General features: G+C 45.1%; 1 pseudogene; it reads left to right on the forward strand.

The window, feature by feature from the left end:
* The first annotated feature begins 4,496 nt into the window (after window positions 1-4,496).
* LOC709103 (zinc finger protein 706 pseudogene) lies at window positions 4,497-4,881 on the forward strand (annotated as a pseudogene).
* Window positions 4,882-15,631: the final 10,750 nt, after the last annotated feature.

Below are 15,631 nucleotides of genomic sequence, written 5' to 3' on the forward strand. Positions count from 1 at the left end.
TGTCTCTACTAGAGAGGAAAAAGAACTGGAATTGGAAGGACAGGGAGATTGAAGGGTAGCGAGAGAGGGAGATTGAAGGGTAGCAAGAGAAGCTGGAGAAGAGAGTGAAAAGACTGCTCATCCGATTTGAAATTCATGAGATATTCCTTGGGCTGGTTGGTCTGAGGACCCGAGGTCCTCATGGAGTGAGGGTGATGACAGCGGACTGGTCTCCCGAAGGAGTCCTCCTGTCCCGGGTTTTGGCACCAAATGTCATGCGTGTCCATGTGGAGAGACCACCAAACAGGCTTTGTGTGAGCAACAAGGTTGTTTATTTCACCTGGGTGCAGGCAGGCTGAGTCTGAAAAGAGAGTCAGCGAAGGGAGATAGGGGCGGAGCCATTTTATAAGATTTGGGTAGGTAGTAGAAAATTACAATCAAAGGGGGTTGTTCTCTGGCAGGCAGGGCCATGGCTCACAAGGTGCTCAGTGGGGGAGCTTTTGCGCCAGGAGAAGGAATTTCACAAGGTCATATTATCAGTTAAGGCAGGAACTGGCCATTTTCACTTCTTTTGTGATTCTTAGTTATTTCAGGCCATCTGGATGTATATCTGCAGGCTTGGGCTCAGAGGCCTGACAACCACGCCCAGCTAATTTTGTATTTTTATTTTATTTATTTATTTATTTTTTGAGAGGAGTCTCGCTCTGTCGCCCAGACTGGAGGGCAGTGGCATGATCTCGGCTCACTGCAAGCTCCGCCTCCTGGGTTCACGCCATTCTCCTGCCTCAGCCTCCCAAGTAGCTGGGACTACAGGCGCCTGCCACCACACCCAGCTAATTTTTTGTATTTTTAGTAGAAATGGGGTTTCACTGTGTTAGCCAGGATGGTCTCAATCTCCTGACCTCATGATCCGCCCACCTCGGCCTCCCAAAGTGCTGGGATTATAGGCGTGAGCCACCGCACCCGGCCTAATTTTGTATTTTTTTTTTTTTTTGAGACGGAGTCTCGCTCTGTCACCCAGGCTGGAGTGCAGTGGCCGGATCTCAGCTCACTGCAAGCTCTGCCTCCCGGGTTCACGCCATTCTCCTGCCTCAGCCTCCCGAGTAGCTGGGACTACAGGCACCTGCCACCTCGCCCGGCTAAGTTTTTGTATTTTTAGTAGAGACGGGGTTTCACTGTGTTAGCCAGGATGGTCTCGATCTCCTGACCTCGTGATCCGCCCCTCTCGGCCTCCCAAAGTGCTGGGATTACAGGCTTGAGCCACCGCGCCCGGCCCTAATTTTGTATTTTTAGTAGAGACAGGGTTTCTCCATGTTGGTCAGGCTGGTCTCCAACTCCTGACCTCAGGTGATCCGTCCACCTCAGCCTCTCAAAGTGCTGGGATTACAGGCTTGAGTCACCACAACCAGCCGAACTTTTTTTTTTCTTGAGACAGAATCTCACTGTCACCCAGGTTGGAGTGCAGTGGTGGGATCTCTGCTCACCACAACCTCCGCCTCCCAGGTTCAAGTGATTCTCCTGCCTCAGCCTCCTGAGTATCTGGGATTAAAGGCATGCACCACCATGCCTGGCTCATTTTTGTATTTTTAGTAGAGACGAGATTTCACTATGTTTGCTACTCTGGTCTTGAACTCCTGACCTCAGGTGATCCTCCAGCCTCGGCCTTCCAAAGTGCTAGGATTACAGGCATGAGCCACCATGCCTGGCCTTCTGTGAACTTTTAAATACTTTTTCTTTTCTTTCTTTTTTTCTTTTTTTCTGAGATGGAGTTTCACTCTTCTTGCCTAGGTTGGAGTGCAATAGTGTGATCTTGGCTCACTGCAAACGCTGCCTCCTGGGTTCAAGCGATTCTCTGCCTCAGCCTCCTAAGTAGCTGGGATAACAGGAAGGTGCCACCATGCCCAGCTAATTTTTGTATTTTTAGTAGAGATGAGGTTTCGCCCTGTTGGCCAGGCTGGTCTTGAACTCCCGATGTCAGGAGATCCACCCACCTCAGCCTCCCAAAGTGCTGGGATTACAGCCGTGAGCAACCGTGCCCAGCCTTAAATACTTTTTCTAAATATGTATATATCCAAAACCAATATATAACATTGTCATCTTGACAAATGGCAATTGATATCACCATTCAGCACACTGGGAGGAGCAGGGAAGTTGTAACCAACTGGAATGTGCCCTATCTACATGGGCAGCTGTAACTTAATTTCAACATATTAGTCCCAGGCAGCTGGGAATTTTCTGTATCATTTGACTTTTTAAAAGAATTCATAGTCATAAATCTGGATTTTAAAATTTGAAGTAATCCAGTTTTTTTTTTTTTTTTTTTGAAACAGTTTCACTCTGTCACCCAGGCTGGAGTGCAGTGGCACGATCTTGGCTCATTGCAGCCTCTGCCTCCCAGGTTCAAGCGATTCTCCTGCCTCAGCCTCCTGAGTGGCTGGTACTATAGGCATGCGCCATCACATCAGGCTAATTTTTGTATTTTTGGTAGAGACAGGGTTTCACCATGTTGGCCAGGCTAGTCTCAAACTCCTGACCTCAGGTGATCCACCTGCCTCCACCTCCCAAAGTGCTGGGATTACAGGCATGAGCCACTGTGCTTGGCCAAGTGTTCCAATTTTTAAAGGTTGGCCAAAATGAAAATAAGGAGAACTCTCTATGTATAGAAGACTAAAGCCTTGAAACATATTGTTTATACATTAACAGAAGAATGGATACATTCTGCTACATTTATGCAAGGAAATGCTATGCAGCATTTAAAACATAAATGAGGCCTGGTGCGGTGGCTCAAGCCTGTAATCCCTGCACTTTGGGAGGCCGAGACGGGCGGATCACGAGGTCAGGAGATCGAGACCATCCTGGCTAACATGGTGAAACCCCGTCTCTACTAAAAATGCAAAAAACTAGCCGGGCGCGGTGGCGGGCGCCTGTAGTCCCGGCTACTCGGGAGGCTGAGGCAGGAGAATGGCGTAAACCCAGGAGGCAGAGCTTGCAGTGAGCTGAGATCTGGCCACTGCACTCCAGCCTGGGCGACAGAGCGAGACTCTGTCTCAAAAATAAATAAATAAAATAAAATAAATGAACTCTAACACATGTATTAATGTTAACATGGATAAATGTAAAAAGTTTATTGAATAAAGTAAGTTGTAGAATTGTATCACTCTATGATATCATTTAAATAAAGTTGGAAAATATACAGGATATTATACATTGTTTTTGGATACATACATATTTAGGAAAAGTAAAAGTTCACAGAGAAGATGCCCACCAAAATAAAATTGAACCTTACATCTAGGAAAGGAGAGTAGGGAATGAGATGGGAAAAGGATCTATGGGAACTTCAACTGTGGCAAAATGTAACAGCTAAAAAAGTTAAATGGTAAAGATACAGGTATTCTTTTTGTGTGTGTGTTTGGAGATGGAGTCTCACACTGTCACCCAGGCTGGAGTGCAGCGGTGCCATCTTGGCTCACTGCAACCTCCACCTCCCAGGTTCAAGTGATTCTCCTGCCTCAGCCTTCCAAGTAGCTGAGACTACAGGTGAGGGCCACCACGCCCAGGTGATTTTTTGTATTTTTAGTATGCGGTTTCACCGTGTTAGCCAGGACGGTCTCGATCTAATCTCGTGATCCGCCTGCCTCAGCCTCCCAAAATTCTGGGATTACAGGCATAAGCCACCGCACCTGGCCGATACAGGTATTCTTTACATTGTCCTTCATAAATGGCAGTGGGGAGCCATTAAAAGCATAGAAATAGGCACTAGACTGCCTGGGTTTAAATCTCATTTTTGCCATTTATTATGTTAATTTAAAACTCACTTAATTTTCCGGAACCTTAGTCACCCCTTCTGTGAAATGGGGGAGATATAACAGCACCTATTTAATGGGATTGTTATAAAGATTAAATTAATTCATGGTGGGAAGCTTATTAAGGGCAGCATGGTAGAAGTGATCCACCCCAGGGCATAGGTCAGAGAGGGGTAGGTTTGCACCACTGCACTCCAGCCTGGGCAACAGAGGAAGACTCCATCTCAAAACAAAACAAAACAAAACAAAACAGGCCAGGCACGGTGGCTCACACCTGTAATCCCAGCACTTTGGGAAGCTGAGACAGGTGGTTCACCTGACGTCGGGAGTTCAAGACGAGCCTGGTGAACATGGTGAAACCCTGTCTCTACTAAAGATACAAAAATTAGCTGGCTGTGGTGGCAGACGCCTGTTAATCCCAGCTACTTGGAAGGCTGAGGCAGGAGAATTGCCCAAACCCAGCAGGTGGAAGTTGCAGTGAGTCAAGATTGCGCCACTGCACTCCAGCCTGGGCAACAGAACAAGACTCTGTCTCAAAATAAAATAAAATAAAAAATTATAATATTATATAATAAATAATATATATTATATAATACTATGTAATATATATTATATTGATATTGCCATATTCCCAGGCAGACAATAAAATATATAATATATATAATATAGCCTCTCCCTCCGGCGTCCTCTCCTGGCCCTCTCGCACTGTGCAATCTCTCTGACGCAAGACTGTCCCGGCCCGGATATGGCTCGTGGACAGCAGAAAATTTCAGTTTCAGCAGAAAAATGCCAAAAAGCAAGCTGGACAAAAGAAGAAACAAGGACATGACCAAAAGGCTGCTGCCAAAGCTGCCTTAATATATACCTGCAGTGTCTGTAGGACACAAATGCCAGACCCTAAGACCTTCAAGCAGCACTTTGAGAGCAAGCATCCTAAGACTCCACTTACTCCAGAATTAGCTGATGTTCAGGCATAAGGTTGTTTACAGGTGAATTCATGACACCTTTGACTCTTCTACTGTCTCAGACCTTAGGTAACATACCTGCAGCTGCTTTTCTAACAAATTGTTGATCAGCAAAAATAAAGGGGCTACAGAAACACTCATTTTTATGCTGTTCCCTTTTGGGCTTCATGCAAAGACAATTCTGTGTAAATGTACAGTTGACTCTGATTTGGAAATCTGAAAATCAGTCCATCCTTGTTATAAAAAATTTTTTTACAACTGTAATTATATTGATGCTCATGTTGTATAAAATAACTCATTTAATAAAATAGTACTTTGATTTATGAAAAAAATATATAATATAAACTATAATAATATATATAATATATAATATAATAAAAATAATAAAATAGGCCATGTATGGTGGCTCAGGAGGCTGAGGCAGGAGGATCCCTGAGTCCAGAAGTTCGACCCAGTCTAAGCAACACAGGGAGACCCCATCTGGAAAAAAAAAAAAAAATTGGGCTGGGTGTGGTGGCTCACGCCTGTAATCCTAGCACTTGGGAGGCCAAGGCGGGCGGATCATGAGGTCAGCTGATCGAGACCATCCTGGCCAACACAGTGAAACCCCGTCTCTACTACAAATACAAAAATATATCTATATAGATCTATATAGATATAGATCTATATAGCTCTCTCTCTCTCTCTCTATAGCTATATCATAGCTATATCTACCTCTATATCTATATCTATATATAGATACATATTTGAGATGGAGTCTCACTCTGTCACCCAGGCTGGAGTGCAGTGGCGCAATTCTCCTGCCTCAGCCTCCTGAGTAGCTGGGATTACAGGCAGGTGCCACCATTCCCGGGTAATTTTTCTATTTTTAGTAGAGATGGAGCTTCACCATGTTGGTCAGGCTGGTCTCCAACTCCTGACCTCGTGATCCACCCCCCTCAGCCTCCCAAAGTGCTGAGATTACAGGCATGAGCCACTGTGCCCAGCCATAAATATATTTATATGTGTATATACACACATATATACACAAATATATAAATGTAATTTAAAAGCATTAATTCGTTACCTTTTTGTACCATAATATTAATTTGAGTTTTTTTTTTTCTTTTGAGACAGACTCTCACTCTGTCATCCTAGCTGGAGTGTAGTGGCATGATCTCAGCTCAATGCAGCCTCCACCTCCTGGGCTCAAGCGATTCTCCCACCTCAGCCTCCTGAGTAGCTGGGATTACAGATGCACACCACCATGCCCGGCTAATTTTTTTTTTTTTTTTTTTGAGAAGGAGCTTTGCTCTCGTTGCTTAGTCTGGAGTGCAATGGCATGATCTCCACTCACTGTAACCTCCACTTTCTAGGTTCAGGTGATTCTCCTGCCTCAGCCTCCTAAGTAGCTGGGACTACACGCGTGCACCACCACGCCCAGCTAATTTTGTATTTTTAGTAGAGACGGGGTTTCTCCATGTTGGTCAGGCTGGTCTTGAACTCCCGGCCTCAGGTGATCCACCCACCTCGACCTCCCAAAGTGCTGGTATTACAGACTAATTTTTATATTTTTAGTAGAGACAGGGTTTCACTATGTTGGCCAGGCTGGTATTGAACTCTGGACCTCAGGTGATCCACCTGCTTCGGCCTCCCAAAGTCCTGGGATTACAGGTGTGAGCCACCATGCCCGGCCATGAAATTCAATAAAGTAAAACTTTCACTGTTTCTTTTCTGGCCATGATTATTAGTCACTTCATTTCAGATTATTGCTGACTATAATTTTGTTATGAAAGACAGAAAATATTTTTAAAATGAGCTGCTCTGGTGGTTGAACCAGCAAGGTGTTCCACCATATCTAAGACACTTAGAACAACACCTGGCACACTGTGAGCACTAAAGGAGCAAAGGACATGCCATCCCAAAATAAGCCAGATTGGACTGGGCATGGTGGTTGTAATCCCAGTACTTTGGGAGGCCGAGGCAGGCAGATCACTTGAGGTCAGGAGTTCAAGACCTGCCTAGGCAATATGGCAAGACCACGTCTGTACAAAAAAACACAAAAATTAGCCAGACACGGCGGTGCTCATCTATACTCCCAGCTACCAGGGAGGCTGAGGCAGGGGAATCACTTGAGCCCAGGAAGTGGAGGCTGCAGTGAGCCATGATCCCACCACTGCACTCCAGCCTGGGTGACAAAGAGAGACCCTGTCTCAAAAACAAAAACAAAAACAAATCCCAAAACTCCAAATATGCCAAATCGATATATCAATTATTGAGTTAAAAAGCGTTAGAGAGGCCGGGCGCGGTGGCTCACGCCTGTAATCCCAGCACTTTGGGAGGCCGAGGCGGGCGGATCACGAGGTCAGGAGATCTAGACCATCCTGGCTAACACGGTGAAATCCCGTCTCTACTAAAAATACAAAAAAATTAGCCGGGCGTGGTTGTGCGCGCCTGTAGTCCCAGCTACTAGGAGGCTGAGGCAGGAGAATGGCGTGAACCTGGGAGGCGGAGCTTGCAGCGAGCCGAGATCGCGCCACTGCAGTCCAGCCTGGGTGACAGAGCGAGACTCCGTCTCAAAAAAAAAAAAAAAAAAAAAAGCATTAGAAAGGCTGGGCACGGTGGCTCATGCCTGTAATTCAAGCACTTTGGGAAGCCGAGGCAGGCTGATCACTGGAGCCCAGGAGTTCAAGACCATCCTGGCCAACATGGTGAAACCCTGTCTCTACTAAAAATACAAAAATTAGCTGGTCGTGGTGGTGCATGCTACTCAGGAGACAGGGGCATGGGAATCACTTGAACCTGGAAGGCGGAGGTTGGAGCGAGCCTAGATTGTGTCACTGCACTCCAGTTAGGGTGACAGAGTGAGACCCCATCACAAAAAAAAAAAAAAAAAAAAATAGAGAAAGTAAAGTTTCAGAAACAATAAGCTGACCACTGTTTTCCTGCATGTAACAAGTGATGAGGATTTATCTGGAAAAGGTACCCTCTCCATATAAGAGCAAGAAAATAGCCTTTATCTCCAGAGACTCAAAACTAAAGGCTACAATGGACCTCTGTAAACATACTTCTCAAAGTTACCCTTACTTCCACCAGTTTGGCACTCCCCACCATTTATCGCCTAGTGACTCCCCTGAAAAATTTACTGCACCAGCCAGATTTTCTTTGTCCTGTCATTTCTTCTCAAATGTATTGCTCTTTGTCTAAAACGTAAAAAGCATCTTATTTGACCACTTCTTCAGACTTCACTCTTTTGTGTAGACTCCCCCGTACATGTGAAACAAAGTTTGTACACTTTTCTCTTGTTAATCTGCCTGGTGTCAGTTCATTTTCTAGATTCAGCTCAAAAACCCGCTAAGAGTTAAAAGAGGGGCTGGAGGAGATCTCTGGGTCCCTTGCAGTGTAGCAGGATAATTTAGGAATCAAAGAGACCGAGGGGTTGAGGAGGATACTTATTATTTATTATTTTGGTGCATCGATCCAGTTGGATTTACATTCAAAGTTACATTCAAAGAGCCCCTAACAAGGAGTCAAGTTACCTTTTAAGCATTTTGTGGGATGGGGGGAGATCTGTGCAGGGGGAAGCATATTACAGAAGTGAGAAACAAAGACAGTTATTCAGTTGAGACATGCATTACATCATTTCTTACTTTTCTTTTTTTTTTTTTTTTTTTTTTTTTGAGACGGAGTCTCGCTCTGTCGCCCAGGCTGCAGTGCAGTGACTGGATCGCAGCTCACTGCAAGCTCCGCCTCCCGGGTTTACGCCATTCTCCTGCCTCAGCCTCCCGAGTAGCTGGGACTACAGGCGCCCGCCACCTCGCCCGGCTAGTTTTTCATATTTTCAGTAGAGACGGGATTTCACCGTGTTAGCCAGGATGGTCTCGATCTCCTGACCTCGTGATCCGCCCGTCTCGGCCTCCCAAAGTGCTGGGATTACAGGCTTGAGCCACCGCGCCCGGCCCATTTCTTACTTTTCAAGGAAAAACATGTTTTACGACTTGAGTTTATCTGTCTAGTGACCTTGCAGCCACACAGCTAGAGAAACAGAGTCTTTACATAGCCTGGGAAAGGGAGAGATAAGGCACACTAGCCACAGACAGAAAAACAGGCAGTTAAGTTTTAAAGGACTCCGGCTCTTTCTCTTCCTCAGGGGGAATTGGTTTTTTTTACATACAACTGAGTTTTTGCTTACACATTCTTTAATTTCTTTTAATTCCTGTTCCAGAAGCACTATATAAGTGTTTGCTATTATACTTTTTTCTTTTTTTTTTTTGAGACAGAGTCTTGCTCTGTTGCCCAGACTGGAGTGCAGTGGCATGATCTCGGCTCACTGTAAGCTCTGCCTCCCTGGTTCACACCATTCTCCTGCCTCAGCCTCCTGAGTAGCTGGGACTACAGGCGCCCGCCACCACGCCCAGCTAATTTTTTGCATCTTATGGAGAAATAACCATAGCATTTAGCAACATGAAAGTCATTGATGATCTCAACAAGAACATTTTCAGTGGCACTTTGGTAAAGAGAAGGAGACACATGTGAGACAGTGCAGATAGATAATTCTTTTTTTTTTGAAATGCAGTCTTGCTCTGTCGCCCAGGCTGGAGTTCAATGGCATGATCTTGGCTCACTGCAACCTCTGCCTCCCAAATTCAAGTGATTCTCCTGCCTTAGCCTCCCCAGTAGCTGGATTACAGGGATGTGCCAACATGCCCTGCTAATTTTTGTATATTTTAGTAGAGAAGGGGTTTTACTATGTTGTCCAGGCTAGTCTTGAACACCTGACCTCAGGTAATCTGCCTGCCTTGGCCTCCTACAGTGCTGGAATTACAGACTTGAGCCACCTTGCCCAGCTGATAATTCTTTTTTTTGAGACAGGATCTCACTCTTTCGCCCAGGCTGGAGTGCAGTGGCATGATCTTGGTTCACTGCAACCTCCACCTCCTGGGTTCAAGCGATTCTCCTGCCTCAGCCTCCCAAGTAGCTGGGATTACAGGCATGCGCCACCACGCCCGGCTGGCTACTTTTTGTATTTTTAGTAGAGATGGGGTTTCCCCATGCTGGCCAGGCTAGTCTTGAACTCTTGACCTGGTGATCCACCCGCCTCGGCTTCCCAAAGTGCTGGGATTATAAGCTTGAGCCACTGTGCCCGGCCAATTCTTTTGAGGAGTTTTGCTGCAGAGAAGTGGTTCTCAACTGGGGTGGAGGCAGGGTGGTGACTGTATTCCTAAGGGACATTTGGCAATGTCTGGAGACGTCTGAGGTGGGGTGGGTGTTGCTTCCGGCATCGGGTAGATAGATACTAGGGATGCTGCTAAACATTCTTTTATGTATAGGACAGCCCCCCACAGCAAAGTGGAGGAGAAATTTATATTCATGCCAGGCATAGTGGCTCACACCTGTAATCCCAGCTACTTGGGAAGCTGAGGCAGGAGAATCACTTGAACCCGGAGGTGGAGGTTTCGGTGAGCCGAGATTATGCCATGGCACTCCAGCCTGGGTGACAGAGGGAGATTCTGTCAAAAAGAAAAAAAAAAAAATTTTTAAATTCATATATTTAAGTAGCCAGTCCAAAATGTCAAAGTGTCACGAAGGAGGACATGGTTGGCAGCAGGTGGGTGAAAGAGAGGATTTTTGTGTTCTGATGGGAGAAATATCATTTTTATATACTGACGGGAATGAAGGAGAATGTATCACTGGCTAACTGGTAGAAGAAAAGTTGAGACTGGGCGCAGTGGCTCAGGTCTGTAATCCCAGCACTTTGGGAGGCCAAGGTGGGTGGATCACTAGGTCAGGAGTTCAAGACCAGCCTGGCCAATATGGTGAAACTCCATCTCTACTAAAATTACAAAAATTAGTCAGGCATGGTGGCACGTGCCTATAATCCCAGGTACTCAGGAGGATGAGGCAGAAGAATTGCTTGAACCCGGGAGGCAGAGGTTGCAATAAGCTGAGATCACACCACTGCACTCCAACTTGGGTGGTAGAGTGAGACTCTGTCTCAAAACAAAAAAAAATTGATAATTCCTATAAAGGAATAGAGCTAAAACACACCTGTGAAGCCGATAAACTCACACAAAGAAAGTATGAAGCAAAAATATTTATAGAGGAAAATATTAGAGGCACAGGAGGACCTATCTCCTCTGGAAATTTTTTGTTTTTATTTATTTATGTATGTATTTTTTGAGACAGGGTCTCCCTCTGTTGTCCAGGCTGGAGGGCAGTGGCACAATCATACCTCACTGTAGCCTCAACTTCCCAGGCTTGTGATCCCTCCACCTCAGCCTCCCAAGTAGCTGGGACTATAGGCGTGCACCACACCAAGCTAATTTAAAAAATTGAGTGTGTGTGTAGAGATGGGGTCTTGCTATGTTGCCCTGGCTGATCTTAAACTCCTGGGCTCAAGCTATCCTCCTGCCTTGGCCTCACAAAGTACTGGATTACAGGTGTGAGCCACTGCGCCCAATTTTTATTTATTTATTTATTTAGAGATGGGTCTCTGTCACCCAGGCTGGAGTGCAGTGGCAAAATCATAGCTCACTGCAGCCTTGACCTCATGGGCTCAGGCGATCCTTCCATCTCTGCCTCCTGAGTACTTGGGACTACAGTTGTGCAGTACCATGCCCAGCTAATCTGGAAGTTTCAAAATATTCATCTTGAAAATCAACTTATCAAAGAGAGGGTAGCTTCTATGGTTAGGTCTCACTAATATGACGTAATTCAGATCATACTGATTTTGTTTTGTTTTGTTTTGTTTTGTTTTGAGACAAGGTCTGGCTCTATCACCCAGGCTGGAGTGCAGTGGTGCAATCACAGCTCACTGCAACCTCTACCTTCTGGGCTCAAGAGATAATCCCACCTCAGCCTTCCAAGAAGCTGGGAATACAGGTACCTGCCACCACGCCCGGCTAATTTTTTTTGGTAGAGATGGGGTTTTGCCATGTTGCCAGGCTGGTCTTGAACTCAGCTCAAGCCGAAACAGGAATTAAAAAAAATTAAAAAAAGGTTTAAACAAAAACTCAGTTATATATAAGAAAACCCTGTTCCCCCTGAGGAAGAGAAAGAGCTGTAGTCCTTTAAAATTAACTGCCTGTATTTCTGTGGCTAGTGAGCCTTCTCTCTCCCTTTCCCTGGCATTGTAAAGATGCTGTTTCTCTAGCTGTGCAGCTGCAAGGTCACTAGACAGATAAACTCAAGTTGTAAAACATGTTGTTCCTTAAAAAGTACAAAATAATGTAATGCATGTCTCAATTAAATAACTGTCTTTGTTTCTCGCTTCTGTAATATGCTTCCCCCGGCACAGATCTCTCCACACCCCAGAAAATGCTTAAAAGTTAGCTTGACTCGGCCGGGCGCGGTGGCTCAAGCCTGTAATCCCAGCACTTTGGGAGGCTGAGACGGGCGGATCATGAGGTCAGGAGATCGAGACCATCCTGGCTAATACGGTGAAACCCCGTCTCTACTAAAAAAATACAAAAAACTAGCCGGGCGAGGTGGCGGGTGCCTGTAGTCCCAGCTACTCGGGAGGCTGAGGCAGGAGAATTGCACGAACCCGAGAGGAGGAGCTTGCAGTGAGCTGAGATCCGGCCACTGCACTCCAGCCTGGGTGACAAAGCAAGACTCCGTCTCAAAAAAAAAAAAAAAAAAAAAAAAAAAGTTAGCTTGACTCTTGTTCGGGGCCCAGTCCTTTGGATGTTAATCCGACTGGGTTGGTGCACCTAAGTAATTAAATAATTCCTCCTTAACCCCTCAGTCTCTCTAATTCCTTAATTATCCTGCAGCAAAGTGATCCACCCGTCTTGGCCTCTCATAGTGCTGGGATTACACGCATGACCCACTATGCTCGGCCAGATCATACTGATTTCAATAATATTCAAAGGGCATGTATGGTGTTAAACCAACTTGGGATACACAGGAGATATATCCAAGGGGACTAGGCCTCCTTTTCCTCATGGAATCACGTTCAGAAAGGATAATTTTGGAGCTGCAGGACATGTTAGAGGTTATCTTCATTTTATGTGAGGAAACGGAAGTCCTGGGATGGTAATTGGCTGTGAATCGTTAGGTCAGCTGTATAACAGATGCAGAATGACGTGGATACCATGGAGTGTTGGGTCAAATACATTGGAGGAACAATTTATAAATATAAATGTTCTGCTCCACTTAAGTTCATCTCTAAATGTCCAGCAGCCTCCTAAGAATGAAAATCTTTCCCAGCTGCATTAGACATTTTTCTTAGCTCTGTATTTTGTACAAGGGGAAAAGCCTAACACTTATAAATTGCTCTAAGGGAAACATTACTTAACATCCCTTAAGTGTCTCCTGGCAGTGACAGGTTTCCTTTCAGTGGAAAAATAACTTCATGACAAAGAATTCGCCTGAACAACTGGAGAGAATAAATGTTACCAGCATCCCAACCGATTTTCCCTCTTTTCAGTAAAGAGGGTTCTAAGATGTCTAGGTGGGCATTTTTATTTATGAGATAGTCAGAGAAGTAAAAAGACTTAAATAATGGTTTAGGGATAAATCTCAAGGGGATTTGTGATAAAATAGCAAATGGGTGACTTTTTAAAAGCACTCTGAAAGCAGGAACTCAGCTTGTATAACCATGTTCATTGCAGCATTCTTCACAGAAGGTGGAAACAATCCAAGTGACCATGAACAGATGGATAAGCAAAATGTGGTCTTTCCCTACAAGGAAATATTATTCAGCTATAAAATAGAATGAAGGGCTGGACATGATGGCTCACACCTGTAATCCCAGCACTTTGGGAGGCCAAGGCAGGCAGGTCAGCTGAGGTCAGGAGTTTGAGAACAGCCTGGCCAACGTGGTGAAACCCCATCTCTACTAAAAATATAAAAATTAGCCAGATGTGGTGTTGTGTGCCTGTAATCCCAACTACTTGGGTAGCTGAGGCACGAGAATCACTTGAACCCAAGAGGCGGAGGTTGCAGTGAGCCGAGATCGCACCACAGCACTCCAGCCTGAGTGACAGCATGAGACTGTCTTTAAAAAAAAAAAAAAGAAATTCTGAGTTCTGATACATGCTACAACATGGATGAATATGACTGAATCTCAAAAACATTACATTAAGTGAAAGAAGTCAAACACAAAAAGGACAAATATCGTAAGATTCCCTTTTTTTTTTTTTTTTTTTTGAGACAGAGGTCTCCATCTGTCACCCAGGCTGCAGTGCAGTGGCACAATCTCAGCTCACTCACTGCAACCTCTGCCTCCTGGGTTCAAGTGATTCTCCTGCCTCAGCCTCCCGAGTAGCTGGGATTACAGCTGCCCACCACCATGCCCAGCTAAGTTTTGTATTTTTGGTAGAGATGGGGCTTCGCCATGTTGGCCAGGCTGGTCTCAAACTCCTGACCTCAAGTGATCTGCCTGCCTCGGCTTCCCAAAGTGCTGGGATTACAGGTGTGAGCCACTGTGCCTGGCTCACATGATTCCATTTACATGAAATGTCCAGGATAGGTGAATGCATACAGACAGAAAGTAAATTAGAGTTTACAGGGGCTGAATGGAAGAGGGGGAGTGGTTTAATGGGGACAGAGTTTCTATTGGGGTGAAAAAAAAGTTTTCAAAATAGATAGTGGTGATGGTTGTACAACATTTTGAATGGAATTAATGCTACTGAATTGTACACTTAAAACAGTTAAAATGGCAAAGTTTATGTTACACATGAAAATAGTGTAAAATGCTAAACACCATTGAACATTTTATATGGGTGAATTGTATGTGAATTATTTTTCAACAAGGCTGTTTTTATTTTATTTATTTATTTTTATTTTTTATTTTGAGACAGAGTTTTGCTCTTGTTGCCCAGGCTGGAGTGCAATCTCGGCTCACTGCAACCTCCACCTCCCGGGTTTAAGTGATTCTCCTGCCTCAGCCTCCTGAGTAGCTGGAATTACAGGTATGTGCCACCATGCCCAGCTAATTTTGTATTTTTAGTAGAGAAGGGTTTCTCCATGTTGGTCAGGCTGGTCTCGAACTCCCGACCTCAGGTGATCCGCCCGCCTCGGCCTCCCAAAGTGCTGGGATTACAGGCGTGAGCCACCACGCCTGGCCAACAAGGCTGTTTTTTAAAAGCCCACGAGAGTTGAGTGCACAAACTGTGGAATAGCTTGGAAAGAAAAAAAGTGACAATTGCTCAGGCTAATGGTTCTCAGAATGGTGGGAAAAGCAGAAAAGTGCCAACATGGAGAATCTGTCATGTCCTTTGCCCTGTTGACAGGATAAAGTTTCAAGTCCTAGTCTGACCCTGGCTTTCAAAAATGTGAGGCATTCCCTCCGGCTGGGGCAGCATCCTCCCCATCATATTCTACACCCTAAGGCTGCCTTCATGCCAGGCTTGACCACACCATTTACCCAGGCCCAGTATACCATTTTTGGATCTAGTCTGCCCAGTTTGGCTCACTTCAGAGCTCAGTTGGTTTGAGAGCCACCTTTGCTAAATCTTCTCCAACTGAACTTCAACAAAGCCTCTTTTTCTCTGGGCTTCTACCGAACTGGGCGTCATGTGAACCTTGCAGTATTTCTTCATATATATCTTGTTACACACATTTCCCATCAGACCATTATGGTCCTAGAGAGCAGAGACCACACTGACATCTCTTGTGCATCCTTTCAATAACTGGCATAGTGCACCCAACAGAGCAATCTACTGATACTGTTGCATGAATGCGTTACTGAAAATTACACTGTTTCAAAGTGACCACCTTTTGGCTGTGTAGGCCAGCTCTGGATTCTGACAGATTTAGGTTTAATTTACCCAACTTCCAGGTGGGTGAGTTTCAAAAAGTTAATTTCTGTAGCCTCGACTTCTTCATCTGGAAAAGGGGATAAACTTGCATCTGCCACAAAGGTGTTTTTTTGTTTGTTTGAGATGGAGACTTCCTCTG

The sequence above is a fragment of the Macaca mulatta genome, chromosome 11 (assembly GCF_049350105.2).
Source record: "Macaca mulatta isolate MMU2019108-1 chromosome 11, T2T-MMU8v2.0, whole genome shotgun sequence".
NCBI classification, from domain to species: Eukaryota; Metazoa; Chordata; class Mammalia; order Primates; family Cercopithecidae; genus Macaca; species Macaca mulatta.